This window comes from Ranitomeya variabilis, chromosome 3 (assembly GCF_051348905.1).
Source record: "Ranitomeya variabilis isolate aRanVar5 chromosome 3, aRanVar5.hap1, whole genome shotgun sequence".
NCBI classification, from domain to species: domain Eukaryota; kingdom Metazoa; phylum Chordata; class Amphibia; order Anura; family Dendrobatidae; genus Ranitomeya; species Ranitomeya variabilis.
Window position 1 is genome coordinate 489,060,823 of NC_135234.1, and position 15,849 is coordinate 489,076,671.

Genomic DNA, 15,849 nt, shown 5'->3' on the forward strand with positions numbered 1-15,849 from the left:
GAGGGCACTTCCAAACGTATGTTACAGGGCCACATGAGAGCTCTCACAAACTCAGGATTCCTACCTACTGCAGGCCCTCTGAACATTTGGATTTAGGGCCACAGAATCACATGAAGGTGGAGGAAGAGGAGGAGGAGGAGGGTGAAGCCTAGTGCTACAATGGGCACATTGTAAATTGCTATGGAATAAGTATTCCACTATCTGAGTGTCAATGAGGGAGGGACGGCCCAAATCTATAAGTAACAGCAGTCCCTCCAAAACACATGTTACAGGGCCACCTGATGCCTCTCAGATCAAAGATCAACATACCTACTGGTACTGTATAAGTCAGGGTGCTCCCAATTGTAAAAGTTGAAAAAAAACCACAACAGTACACACAGTAACAGTGAACAAATGCTAAAAGGGATATTTTTCATTTCTCTGGTTTATTTAGCCTTATATACAAGTGATTATGCAGGAAAAACTGTTTCGTAACCTTTTTGGTGTGTTAAGTGCAATTTTAGGTTAGATTTGTTAGTTGTTCTTGTGTATCTGTAAAAGTGGCATAATACTGTGACAAACTTATTCCCAGAAACAATATGTGAGTCAGAAATGTACGCAGGCATATTCTGCAGTCTCTTCCCAATCTGTTTCATCACTTTCCCATCCATTTCAGCCTTTTCGTCAGGTCTCCAGACCCCTTTGTAGGGTCAAGCAAAAATTTACTCGCATTTCCCATTGACTTGCATTGTACTAGCTATCCGGAACAAATACGCAACTTTTTACAAAGTACTCGTTACGAGTATAGCAATTACGAATATTATGGTACTAGCTCATCACTAGTAACTTCCTATCAAAAAAATATGATTAAAGTTATTCTGATGTAAAGTAGACATTTGTAAATGTTTTTATTAACTACTTTGCATTGTGTAACTATCTAATTTTAAAGCATAAAAACTCAAATTTGAAAATTGCTTAATTTTCTAATTTTTTGTAAAATTTTTGATGTTTTTATAAATAAACGCAAATTATATCTACCAAAATTTAGAACTGTCTTGAACTACAATATGTCATAAAAATCACAGAATCACTGGGATATGTTGAAGAGCAGAGTTATTACGCTGATCATATTTTAAAAATGAGGCTTGATCATTAATGAGCAAAGCGTCTCGATCCTTAAGGGTTTAATGCTTGTTTACAGAAGGGACTTTTCAAAACAGTTTTTACGTTATAAAAAATCAATAACTGGAAACTAGACTGCTTTAATAGGCATGCAAACTAAAAAAATGTGTGCCAATTATTTTAAGTTTTATTATTATTATTATGTAAAAATTCTAATTATAAGGAAAATATTAAACACTTTTAAAACCGGTTACCCAGTGTTCTCATTCACATGCCTGGAATGAGGACTACATTGAACATCAGTTTTCAGAATTCACATAAATAAGAAACATTTTTAATGGGTGCAGTTAATTTATTTGCATCTTTTATCAGAGCGCTAATCAGCTCCTGTCTCACACATGGGGCTAAACATTTCGAACCAACTTTGCAGCTGGTAAATGCTGTGCATTTTCAACTTGGCAATAAACTTTGCATCCACCATTAAGCAGTTGGAAGGCTTTGTTTTTATCAGATGGCCTCTGTTGGTAATAAACATTTATTATAACCTACTGTTGTGCTGAAAATTTTGCAATTATTTTTACATATTATTTCCCTCAAGTTTTTTTTGTCAAACTACATGGGTCCCATCATTTAGGAATAAAACTTTCATGGTACCGAATATCAACATCTTGCACTCATTTCTGTAAAAGGCTGCATTAAGATGTATTTTCCTCTTCATCTTTCCTCTTATCATATGTCTTTGTAAACTAAATCTTTTGCAATGTGACAGGAAATGCCTGACATTTTCCATTATCAAGATTCATTTATACGTCCTTTCCTCTGTTGCCAATTATATATGCATTAAATACATAACACTAATCTGTAGTCTTTGCATCATAACCAAATCCCATCTGCTGCCCTGCATATTATTATACCAAGACTTTTGAACATACTCTGGGATCTCAGAAAGCTGTTCTTTTCAAGCAAGCTGTACTGCAATTGACCTATATTTCTTGTCATTAATCTTATAACAGACATCCTACCCAATTTCACCTTCACAGGAATAGTTTCTTTAAAATCCATTCTAACATTTGGCTCACAGTAATGTGTGCTTCAAAATATCATTCCCCTGCTCTGTTCATACTTCTTCATGTCAGTCTCTAATGTGGCAAGTAATTCAGCATTTGTAACACTATTAAATGTCAAATAAATGACAGAATATTGAATGACTGTTACATGTGAATACAAGCACTGAGCACTTGAGAAATACGTTTAGTAATTATGTTAATGCACTAGAGGAAGTTAATGTTCTGCAGTCTCCACTCACCATACTCAGTGTGAATATAACACACTACACACTAAATGATAATGCTAACATTAATTCATTGTATGATAGCTCAAGAAAAATAATGTTACTGATGTTTAGCTGCTTGTGTGACAGTGTTTTATCCCAATGTTGTGCCACCTTTCAGTAAATGGTACATGACAGGTTCATTGCCTTACAAAGTAAATGGAATATGTATAGCGGACAAATACTGTTTTCACTTCTCTTATTACTTACTGTTTTATATACTTCTGTTAATCAGCTTTATGTGGTTTTCAGACTATTGGCATACCTCCATCCAGTGTTATGACATTAAAGGACTGTTCTCATTTTCCTTTCTTCAGGAGCACACAGTTCCCCGGATCCCCACCAATGGTTTTCTGCTTTGCAGGGAGTGGTACACTCTTGAAAATTGACATAGCAGACTGGAGGCATCCTAATGCCACTAGTCTACACTGACTGCTTCCCCTTCCTCATGCAGTTAACAGAGGTAGATTTGCTTCTGCAGCTTTGGAGAAGCACAGAGGAACCGAGGTAGGCCCGAACCAGCAATCTGGTGAGTTTCAGAGCAGCATGGAAATTCTCTGATGAAGACCTGGGTCACATGAGATACTTAGGCTGTTCCTGGGGACCCACAAACTGGAACATCCAAAAGGATGGAATCACTGGTTTCCCACACCACGCAGCCACCCGACATCTAAAGTTCACTGTTATCTGCATTCTTGGGGTGCAGGTATCAATTAGTACAATGATTGAACATGGAGCCATCATCTCCCTTTTCCACCATTTGGTCTGTGCATGTGTAAGCACAGCTGGTGCTGTTAAGTCACTACATCGCAACTGCTATGCAGATCGTCAGTATCGAAGAAAAAATGAGGAATCCAGCTCAACGAGGTAGTGAAAAAAAACCTTTATTTACTTCAAATCATGTTCAGTGGAGGATAAAACATCAGCAGCAACAAAGAATAAAAAGCGATATCAACGCGTTTCTGGTGAACAAGCACCCTTAATCATGATTAAGAGTGCTTGTTCACCAGAAACGCGTTGATATCGCTTTTTATTCTTTGTTGCTGCTGATGTTTTATTCTCCACTGAACATGATTTGAAGTGAATAAAGAAAGGTTTTTTTTCACTACCTCGTTGAGCTGGATTCCTCATTTTTTCTTCGATTCCTCCACGCCCTGACACAGCGGTTCCGTGCTCCGAGTTCCTAAGGATGCCGATTATGGTGAGCTGGACTTTGTTTTAGATCGTCAGTATACAACACAGACCAGGGAACGGGATTAGTAGTTTTACTTTTTAAATTGTCAGTGCTTGTGGGAACTGTGGGGAGTTGGGACATCATAGTGCTGTATGGGGACATCATACTGTATGGGGACATTCATACTGCTTAGCGGCTTTGTGGAGACATCATATTGTGTGAAGTGTCTTGTGGAACCATAATACTGAGTGTTGAATTGTACAGGGACATGATACATGTGGGGGACATTATAATTTGTGTGTGAGGGATTTGATGGACTGTGTAGGGACATCATACTCTGTGGGAAACTGCATGGGAACATTATATTTTGTGGGAGTGCTATGAGGGCATCATATCGTGTTGCGAGCTAATGGTTAATGGCTAAATAATATGAGCAGTATGATTTACTTTTTTTTTTAAACTTTATAAAAATAGGTACATTATATGGTTTTGATTAGCAGCTACAGGTGAAAATACCTGATGCAATAAGCCCTATCGTAAAATGTATTAGCAGTAGCAGATAGTCACCATACTTGGTTCTGCCCAATATTAAGTGATACAATGAATATATAAAACAATAATATTAACAATGAGCAGAATTAAGTTCAGTCTGTTGGTTTGGCCCTTCACAACATCATAGTCTTTCATGTTGTCCTTATGGAAAACAAATTGCCCACCCTTCTTTAAAGCATAGAGATTACCAGCAGCCTGAACTTCTTACCTAGGTAAGTGGCCACTCTCAGACTGCAGGGTGGTCTGTAACCTAGACAATGAGCTGTCGAAAGCCCCCCTTAGACTTTTTGTGACATCTGGACAAATGATTGTATGAAAAATAGGGTTGATTTTCATCCAAGTAAGCTCTGTTCTACTCCCTTGCCACTTGTAATCAATCAGCATGTGCCAACAGTGAGATCAGAGAGGGATACAAATCATTACATGACTCACATAGAGAAAGTAGGGTCTGATTTTCTTTTCACCTGCATGACGCCATCTGCTTATGATTGGTTATTGTCAAGCAAGGAAAAAAGTAACCACCCCCAATGATGAATCCCTGCTTACACCCCCTTCCTGATATAGCTTCCTTAATGATGATACACAGATCCATACTGACAATGATTTTAAAGATTATACTTGATATCTGATGCCTATGTCTTACCACTATGTTCTCTGTCCATTGTAATCATAAGCACATAAGTTGTTATGATAGGTCTAGCGGAACGCACCTAATGAAAGCATATATTTTATTAGGATAGATGCGTTCACAGCCCGTGGCCCACCGTGCAGGAGAACCTGCTGCTAGTAAATAGCGGAACTAATGGCAGTGTTCGCTAACTCTGTTACTTCACAGAGCAGCCGTGAACTCAAAGCGCTGCGCCCTGTTAGACTCCACAGAGGCACAGGCTGACTGTCTAAACAAGAGCAGTCAGTGGTCTTGCACGCACACAAAACTCCTCGCTGGAGGTGCCAGCATTCTAAGGGCTTATTTCAGCCAGGTCCCTGAACACACAAGCATGCGAACTCCTCGCCGGAGGTGCCAGCATTTTAGGGGCTTATTTCAGCCGGGTCCCTGAACACACTCATACAAGACCACACTGGCGCAAACTACATAAATGAAAGCAATACTAGCGCATGGCCGTGCGGCCATGCGACCCTTATATAGCTGCAGCAAGTAAAAGACCTTCCTAGAAGGACCAATGAGAGGCTGCCATACCTGAGCATGTGACCCTAAATATCCACTGAGAGATCTTGCCCTGGGCATGCTCAGTGTGTGCCAAGCAGGACTTAGTCCTAGCACCTACAGGACGTTCCTGAAAGGAACAATGGACTTAGATGCAGTATCTGACCATGTGACCATCGATCTCCACTGAGAGATCTTACTCAGGGCATGCTCAGAACGAGAAGAGCAGGACTCAGTCCCAGAAGCGTCTGCTCGCCGCTGCCCAGCACTGACTTCAATGGCAGAAGCAGGAAAAGCATCAGTAACTCTTTGTACAGAGTGGGACTGAGCAAGATGCTGGGATCGATGTCTCCGCTGAGCAGGCTCCACTGCAGCAGGAGAAGAATGGGAGATCGCAGCGGAGGTGGCCTGAGATTCCCCATGTGCAGAGGCGGGAACTCGACCCCTAACATTACCCCCCTCTTTGGGCCTCGCCACGCTCGAAGGCAGCAATGAGCTGCGGAGCCCGAATGTGCTCAACAGACTCTCAGGACCATAACCCTTCCAATCCACCAAATAAAATTTTTTGCCACGTACCACCTTGCACCCCAAAATAGCGTTCACCTCGTAATCGTCCGTAGATGAACCCGATGTCCCAGCAGATGACTCAGAAAACCGGGACATGTATACAGGTTTCAAGAGGGACACATGAAAGGTGTCGGTGATACCCAGGCGTGGTGGAAGGGCCAAACGATAGACCACAGGATTAACCTGTTCGAGGACCTTGAAAGGACCCAAGTAGCGAGGTGCAAACTTAGCGGACTCTACTCGCAGCCTGATGTTACGGGCGGAGAGCCACACTAAGTCGCCAGGAGCAAAGGTCGGAGCGTGGTGCCGATGTGCATCGGTGGAGGACCTCATTCTCTTCTTGGAGGCCTGAATGGCATCCTGAGTGCGGTCCCAAATATCCCATGCTTCCACAGCCCAGTCTGCCACCCTGGAGTCGGCAGAAGACACGGGCATAGGCACAGGTACCCGCGGATGCTGACCATAGTTGAGGAGGAAAGGGGTTTGTCCAGTGGAGTCAGCAACCGCATTGTTCAGCACAAACTCTGCCCATGGTAGCAAGGATGCCCAGTCATCCTGTCTGGCTGAAACAAAATGTTGCAGATATGTGACCAAGGTCTGATTGGCCCTATCTGCCAATCCATTCGTCTCGGGATGATATGCGGAGGAGAGATTTAACTCAATGCTGAGAAGACGACAAAGCTCTCTCCAGAACCGAGATGCAAACTGGGGACCCCGGTCACTGACAATTTTGTCTGGCATACCATGTAGGCGAAAGATGTGCTTTATGAACAACGCTGCCAAGGCCCATGCTGAAGGTAACCACGGAAGCGAGACCAAATGCACCATTTTGGAGAAGTGATCGGTGATAACCCAAATGATGGTACAGCCCCGAGACTTGGGCAAACCCACCACAAAGTCCATCCCGACCATCTCCCAGGGCCTGTCTGCCACCGGCAATGGATAGAGTAACCCAGCTGGCCGCTGTCGAGGAGACTTATTTTTGGCGCAGGAGACACACGCCAGAATATAATCCCTAACATCACGGACCATATGTGGCCACCAATACGTCCTCGCCAACAGCTCAGATGTCCTTTTTGTCCCAAAATGACCACCCACCCTGGACGAATGAGAGAGAACCTCCGGTCGCAAATTGGGTGGTACAAAAGTCTTGCCCGGAGGCACAGACTCTAGCAAAACCGGGGCTACGGTTCTCAGGCTCTCAGTGGGGACAATAAGCCGAGGCTCCTCTTCCTCCTCCACTGATGACACCACGGAGTGAGAGAGAGCATCGGCACGAATGTTCTTCTCCCCAGAAAGAAAATGGAGGGTGAAAAGGAACCGGGAGAAGAACAAGGACCATCTAGCCTGGCGAGAATTTAACCGATGGGCTGTCTGTAGGTGCACCAGATTTTTATGGTCTGTGAAGACTTGGAAAGGAAAACGAGCTCCCTCCAAGAGATGTCTCCACTCCGAGAAGGCCAATTTCATGGCCAGCAACTCCCTTTCCCCGATGGAATAATTCCTCTCTGCTGGTGAAAAGGTCTTTGAAAAGAAGAAGCAAGGATGCTTCCGACCTTGAGCATCCTTTTTGGAAGAGGACTGCTCCTGCACCAACAGATGAGGCATCCACCTCCATGATAAAGGGTTTGTCTACATCGGGGCGATGTAGGATGGGAGCACTAGCAAAATGTGACTTTATGGAATTAAAGGCCTTGGAGACCTCCACAGACCACAATTTGGGATTTTCTCCCTTCTTGGTAAGGGCAACCAAGGGAGCTACCAACGTTGAGAAGTGTGGAATGAACTGTCGATAGTAGTTAATGAACCCCATAAAGTGCTGCACCGCTTTAAGAGAATGGGGTTCCTGCCAGTCCATCACAGCCTGTAGCTTGGCAGGATCCATAGCCAAACCCTGGGCAGAGATGATATAACCAAGAAATGGCAAGGACTCCTGCTCAAACACACACTTCTCCAATTTGGCGTAGAGGGAGTTTGCCCGTAAGAGGTCAAAGACTTTGCGAACATCTCTCCGATGGGAGTCGATATCTGGAGAGTAGATGAGAATATCATCTAGATAGACTACAACCAAGGTGGTGAGCATATCCCGGAAGATGTCGTTCACAAAGTCTTGGAAAACGGCTGGGGCATTACAGAGCCCGAAGGGCATCACCAGATACTCATAGTGCCCATCCCTGGTGTTAAAAGCCGTCTTCCATTCGTCCCCCTCACGGATGCGAATCAGATTGTAAGCACCCCGCAGATCTAATTTTGTAAATACCCTTGTTCCCCGTAGCCGATCTAAAAGCTCAGATATCAGGGGTAATGGGTATTTGTTCTTAACAGTGATGGCGTTAAGACCCCTGTAGTCAATACATGGACGCAGTTCCCCATTCTTCTTCTGAACAAAGAAGAACCCAGCCCCAGCAGGCGACACTGACTTCCTGATGAACCCTCTTGCCAGATTTTCTTGGATGTACTGAGACATAGCCTCCATCTCCGGGAGAGATAATGGATAAACTCGACCTCGGGGAGGCTCAGCACCAGGCAAGAGGTCAATAGGACAGTCATAGGGGTGGTGAGGCGGAAGGGTCTCCACCGCCTTTTTGGAGAACACGTCCGCATGAGACCAGTATTGCTTGGGGAGAGAGGATAGATCTGCGGGTACCTCAGTAGTAGCAACCTGAACGCACTCCCTTTGACACCTACCCTCACAAGACTCACCCCATCCCAAAATTCTGCCAGAAGACCACTCGATATGTGGAGAGTGGTACCGTAACCAAGGTATCCCCAACAGGACCTCATCAATACCCTCAGGTATGACGAGCAGAGATATTGTCTCCTGATGGGATGGCGACATGGACAGAGTAAAAGGAATGGTCTGGTGGGTTATCTGTGAAGGTAGTGTTGACCCATTCACCACTCGTACCATAACTGGTTGCGCTAGCATAACCAGGGGTATTGCGTGACGTTGGGCAAAGGCGGAAGACATGAAATTGCCCTCTGCCCCAGAATCCACACAGAGCTCTACTGAGTGGGAAGATGAGCCAATGTTAATTGTCCCCTTAAAGGACAATTTTGAGGCAAACGTCGCCGTATCTAGTGTACCTCCCCCGACTACCACTAGAGGCAGACGTTTCCTCGACCGCTGGGAACATCTGGTGGCAAGATGTCCAGACTGCTGGCAAACATGACGAACCTTGGATGCCCAAGCAGTCCGGGACTTAGAACCCGCTCGTGACACCTCCCTGGCCTCATGTGACTCAGGAACCAGGACCGGAGATTCCAGAGGTCTGGCGAAGGTGGGAGCCAGCCGAAACCTCTGCCTACACTGGGCTCGCTCAAACCTCCGCTCGTTAAAACGGAGGTCAATGAGGGTAGAGACAGATATTAACTCCTCCAGTGTGGCTGGAATCTCCTTAGTGGCCAGAGCGTCCTTAACGTGATCAGCCAGCCCCCTCCAAAATATGGGGATAAGGGCTTTATCCGACCACTCCAGCTCCGAAGCCAAAGTTCGGAAACGGATGGCAAATTGGCTGACAAAGGACTCACCCTGAGTTAATGCCAGCAGTTGGAGCGCCGTATCATGGGTGACTTGAGGTCCTAGGAAGGCCTGTTTCAGAGTGCTCAGAAACAACGGAGCACTCTGCACCACATGATCGCCATGCTCCCACAGCAGCGTAGCCCATTCCAACGCCCTGTCTGACAAGAGGGACACAATAAATCCCACCTTAGCCTGCTCTGTGGGAAAACGTGCAGCCAGAAGCTCAAGGTGAATAGAGCACTGACTCACGAATCCCCTACAAGATCTGCTTTCTCCAGAAAATTTTTCTGGCAGCAGGAGGCGCGAAAATGTCGGAACAGGGGTGGCAGTGGACAAAGTTGCTGCAGCCACGCTAGCAGCCTGTACAGCAACTGCGGAAATATCCACAGCTGAGGTTGAGCTCTCGAGAGCCGCCAACCTACCCTCCAGCTGCTGGATATACCGCAAAGATTGCTGTATGTCCGCCATTTACTAGCCAGACCCTGGCGCTAGTATTATGTTATGATAGGGCTAGCGGAACGCACCTAATGAAAGGATATATTTTATTAGGATAGATGCGTTTGCAGCCTGGGGTCCACCGTGCAGGAGAACCTGCTGCTAGTAAATAGCGAAACTAATGGCAGTGTTAGCTAACTCTGTTATTTCACAGAGCAGCCGTGAACTCAAAGCGCTGCGCCCTGTTAGACTCCACAGAGGCACAGGCTGACTGTCTAAACAAGAGCAGTCAGTGGTCTTGCACGCACACAAAACTCCTCACTGGAGGTGCCAGCATTCTAAGGGCTTATTTCAGCCAGGTCCCTGAACACACAAGCATGCGAACTCCTCGCCGGAGGTGCCAGCATTTTAGGGGCTTATTTCAGCCGGGTCCCTGAACACACTCATACAAGACCACACTGGCGCAAAGTACATAAATGAAAGCAATACATATATATATAATTATATAGCTGCAGCAAGTAAAAGACCTTCCTAGAAGGACCAATGAGAGGCTGCCATACCTGAACATGTGACCCTAAATCTCCACTGAGAGATCTTGCCCTGGGCATGCTCAGTGTGTGCCAAGCAGGACTTAGTCCTAGCACCTACAGGACGTTCCTGAAAGGAACAATGGACTTAGCTGCAGTATCTGACCATGTGACCCTCAATCTCCACTGAGAGATCTTACTCAGGGCATGCTCAGAACGAGAAAAGCAGGACTTAAGGTACCTTCACACTAAGCGACTTTACAACGATAATGATAGTGATCCATGACGTTGCAGCGTCCTGGATAGTGATATCGTTGTGTTTGACACGCAGCAGCGATCAGGATCCCGCTGTGAGATCGCTGGTCGTTGCTGAAAGTCCAGAACTTTATTTTGTCGCTGGATCTCCCGCTGACATCGCTGAATCGGTGTGTGTGACACCGATCCAGCAATGTTTTCACTGGTAACCAGGGTAAACATCGGGTTACTAAGCGCAGGGCCGCGCTTAGTAACCCGATGTTTACCCTGGTTACCATTGTAAAAGTAAAAAAAAAAACACATACTCACATTCCGGTGCCCGTCGTCCACTTCCCTGCACTCCTCCTGCATCCTGTGTAAGTGATGGCCGTAAAGCAGAGCGGTGACGTCACCGCTCTGCTCTGTGGGAGATGCCGGAGATGTTCGGCGCTGACACAGGATGCAGGAGGAGTGCAGGGAAGCGGACGCCGGGCACCGGAATGTGAGTATGTGTTTTTTTTTTTTAATTTTTACAATGGTAACCAGGGTAAACATCGGGTTACTAAGCGCGGCCCTGCGCTTAGTAACCCGATGTTTACCCTGGTTACCAGGGGACTTCGGCATCGTTGGTCGCTGGAGAGCCGTCTGTGTGACAGCTCTCCAGCGACCACACAACGACTAAACAGCGACGCTGCAGCGATCGGCATCGTTGTCTGTATCGCTGCAGCATCGCTTAGTGTGAAGGTACCTTTAGTCCCAGAAGCGTCTGCTCGCCGCTGCCCAGCACTGACTTCAATGGCAGAAGCAGGAAAAGCAGCAGTAACTCTTTGTACAGAGTGGGACTGAGCGAGACGCTGGGACCGACGTCTCCATTGAGCAGGCTCCACTGCGGCAGGAGAAGAATGGGAGACTGCAGCGGAGATGGCCGGAGATTCCCCCTTTGCAGAGACGGGAACTCGACCCCTAACATAAGTACACAACCATCTCTTCACCATGAGGTTCCTGACCTTTTCTACTGTATGTAAAGAAGATTTATGATTACTCATTTTTTCTTAGGTATCCAGTAACATCTTTATCACAATTTTTTCCAGTGAGGATGTTACTTTAGTTATACCAAACATAATAAGCATGAGTTTACCCTTTATTTGCTGACAGTTGTAAATAGTCATTTGACTCACCTCTGAATGAGCCATGAATCCTGAGTATCATTACATGTAACCAAGCTAGAAATCATTTGTATCACCTTTTGAAACATTCATCCAGAGGTGATCCACCAGATCCAATGACTCTTTTTAGTTAAATGTGAAACATGCACATTATTGGCCTTTATTACATAGCATTCAGTCTCACTTTTTAATGCAATGCATGGAAATATGTTCCCTGCATTTCCAGCAGCAAATAAATCATATACAAGGAAAGGTGTGAATAAACCAAAGTACAAGAGAGAATTTATTAAAAAAGTATTTTTATAGAAACTCAATTACAAACAGTGCCATTGACATCAGTAGTATAAATACCCAAGTTAGCCATAAGATGGCGTAACCAGCAGTTTACAAGCAAAGTAAAATAGTCATATATGAAGTAAATATAAGCTGCAACCCACACATAAAATGTGACAAAGGAAAAGGTAGTAAGTAGTAAGAAGTGCAAATGAGGTAACCATAAATCATGTAATATGTCACAAAACAAAGGTGGGCAAGTGCAAAGTGTTCATGGGGTTAAATATTTACCAGCAATGTACTGTGGCGCCAGGTGTCCCTACGTACATTTTGGCATTTGAGCCTTCTTCCGAGGAAGCATCTAAAGTGTGAGACTAGCATCTCTATATACCTATGTAGCCAATAAGAATCGATGAACCAAAAGGTTCATAAGGGAGATATGTGCCGCCAATGTTAATTGACGCATTGGGAGCGCCCACTGCCCGCCCATCACTCCCATGTGCCAGAGCATCACAGAGACATCCCGATCACATGTCCCAAAGTCCCACCCATGCTGATCACATGAGCGGACCTCGGACCAGGAGACTGCAATATCACCCGGAGATAGGAGAGAGGGGGAGGCGAGCCCGCATGCGTGCCACTGGTGAATGGCGAATTGTGACCAAGGTAACTAAGAAAAATGACTGGTAACCCTGACTTGTTAATATAGAAGAAAAAAGTATAAGCATGAAGTGTTAAAGTGACAGTGCATCATTGGACAAAAAATACAAAGAGTAATAACAGGCATGAATAAAGTGTCTGTGCTTGAATTGCAATACCCATAATGAAATTACATATTCATAAAATTTGTTAAAGTTTTATAATGAATGGAAAAATGAGGAAAAATGGGAAAAAAGTAAAAAACATAAATCAATAAATCCAATGACAATGTCACATATTTAAATTGACAGTGCATGATACAAATGTTATAATATATGCATAATAAAAATAAAAAAAGAATGTGAAATATATAAGTAAAAGTGACATGATACTGAATTCTGAAAAATAAAGATGAAAAAAATGAGAATAATAATAAAATATAAAAAAATGAGAAAATATGAATAATAAGGGATGAAAAATAAAAAGTGGAAAAATGGGGTAAAGCATACAAAAAATTGTTTATATATATATATATATATATATATATATATATATATATATATATATATATACACTCACCGGCCACTTTATTAGGTACACCATGCTAGTAACGGGTTGGACCCCCTTTTGCCTTCAGAACTGCCTCAATTCTTCGTGGCATAGATTTAACAAGGTGCTGGAAGCATTCCTCAGAGATTTTGGTCCATATTGACATGATGGCATCACACAGTTGCCGCAGATTTGTCGGCTGCACATCCCAAAGATGCTCCATACAAGGCAGGATGGATCCATGCTTTCATGTTGTTTACGCCAAATTCTGACCCTACCATCCGAATGTCACAGCAGAAATCGAGACTCATCAGACCAAGCAACGTTTTTCCAATCTTCTACTGTCCAATTTCGATGAGCTTGTACAAATTGTAGCCTCAGTTTCCTGTTCTTAGCTGAAAGGAGTGGTACCCGGTGTGGTCTTCTGCTGCTGTAGCCCATCTGCCTCAAAGTTCGACGCACTGTGCGTTCAGAGATGCTCTTAGGCCTACCTTGGTTGTAACGGGTGGCGATTTGAGTCACTGTTGCCTTTCTATCAGCTCGAACCAGTCTGCCCATTCTCCTCTGACCTCTGGCATCAACAAGGCATTTCCGCCCACAGAACTGCCGCTCACTGGATTTTTTTTCTTTTTCGGACCATTCTCTGTAAACCCTAGAGATGGTTGTGCGTGAAAATCCCAGTAGATCAGCAGTTTCTGAAATACTCAGACCAGCCCTTCTGGCACCAACAACCATGCCACGTTCAAAGGCACTCAAATCACCTTTCTTCCCCATACTGATGCTCGGTTTGAACTGCAGGAGATTGTCTTGACCATGTCTACATGCCTAAATGCACTGAGTTGCCGCCATGTGATTGGCTGATTAGAAATTAAGTGTTAACTAGTGTTGAGCGATACCTTCCGATATCGGAAAGTATCGGTATCGGAAAGTATCGGCCGATACCGTCAAAGTATCGGATCTAATCCGATACCGATACCCGATCCCAATGCAAGTCAATGGGACGAAAATATCGGAATTAAAATAAACCCTTTATACACTTGTAGGTTCATTCTACATGAAGGAAAACAACTAAGAATAATGTAGGATGTATTGGGGGACGTGGCGGAGATATTAAAGGCACAGAGGTTTAGCCCAATGTAATAGAATAGCAGGATTTTGCGTTTTTTTTTATGACGTTCGGCGTTAGAAAGAATTTGACTATGTTAATTTTTTTTTTAATGTCAGATATTGATGTTTCACTGCTTCCATGCCCTTCACCTTTTTGTTTACTTCTCCCACGCTTTCTTCTTAATTATCCTCATCATCAGCTTCTTTGACATCAACTTCTTCACCTTATTCATCTTCTTCTTCATCTTCTACCTATTATTTTTTGGGTTACATTGTTCATATTGTTTTTAGTTTACTATTATCTTCATCATATTCTACTTCTTCATCATATTCTTATTTGTGACAGGCATTCCCGTAGTTGTTATCTATAAAAGTTTGAAGATTACACCTTCCGTTCTGCCTGTCACAAAACAGTTACATTTGTCCGCGTTCAGTTTGGCCTGCAGCATCAGGCTTTATCCAGGGGCACCACGAGGAGGAACGGACTCACCCCCATACACTGCTTAGTCTTCTTCTGCTTATAATTTACATAATATTTTTTGCTCTGATATTTTGTGTTATGCTTAATGTCCTTCTGCTCTTTGTTCTGCAGCCTCTTGTTCTTCTGCTTCTCGGTCTTCCAGGTCGTCGTCGTCTCCAGGGTCGTCGTCTCCGGGGTCGTCGTCATCGGGGTGGTCTCCGGGGTCGTCGTCATCGGGGTGGTCTTCAGGGTCATCGTCTCCAGGGTCGTCGTCATCACGGTGGTTGTCGTCTCTGGTGTCGTCGTCATCTTAGGGGTGGTCTTCCGGGTCATCGTGTTTAGTCTCTTGAACTTGGAAATGTAGCAGAAGGTACAAGAAGGCTGAGAAAATGCCGAGAACCAGCTGATGGAACTGGAACTCGGATGGCTACCCGAAGGTCCAAGAGCCAATGGAACGACCGAGGACCAGCTGACGTTACTGGAACCCGGTTACTAAGCAGGAGGTACCTGTGCTGAAAGCACTACCAAGGACCACCTGACGTTGGTGGAACTCAGATACCCAGAGGGAGGCACCTAAGCCAAAGGCTCTGCCCGGAACCAGCTGACGGTACTGGAACCAGGATGGGGAGCAGAAGGTACAAGAGCAAAAGACACTGCCGAGAACCAGCTGACGGTGCTGGAACCCGGATGGGTAGCCGAAGGTCCAAGAGCCAATGGAACTACCGAGGACCAGCTGACGTTACTGGAACCCGGTTACTAAGCAGGAGGTACCCGTGCCTGAAAGCACTACCAAGGACCACCTGACGTTGGTGGAACTCGGATACCAAAGGGAGGCACCTAAGCCAAAGGCTCTGCCCGGAACCAGCTGACGGTACTGGAACCAGGATGGGGAGCAGAAGGTCCAAGAGCAAGTGTCTGCGTGGCTTTTGCAGGACACGTTGCCGGCTGCACAGCAGGGGAACAGCTGGCGGTGCTGGACCCCACTGACACATTGGCTGGTGTTTTTCTCTGTGCAGCTAGCACATCTGGGCCCCAACTGGCGGTTTG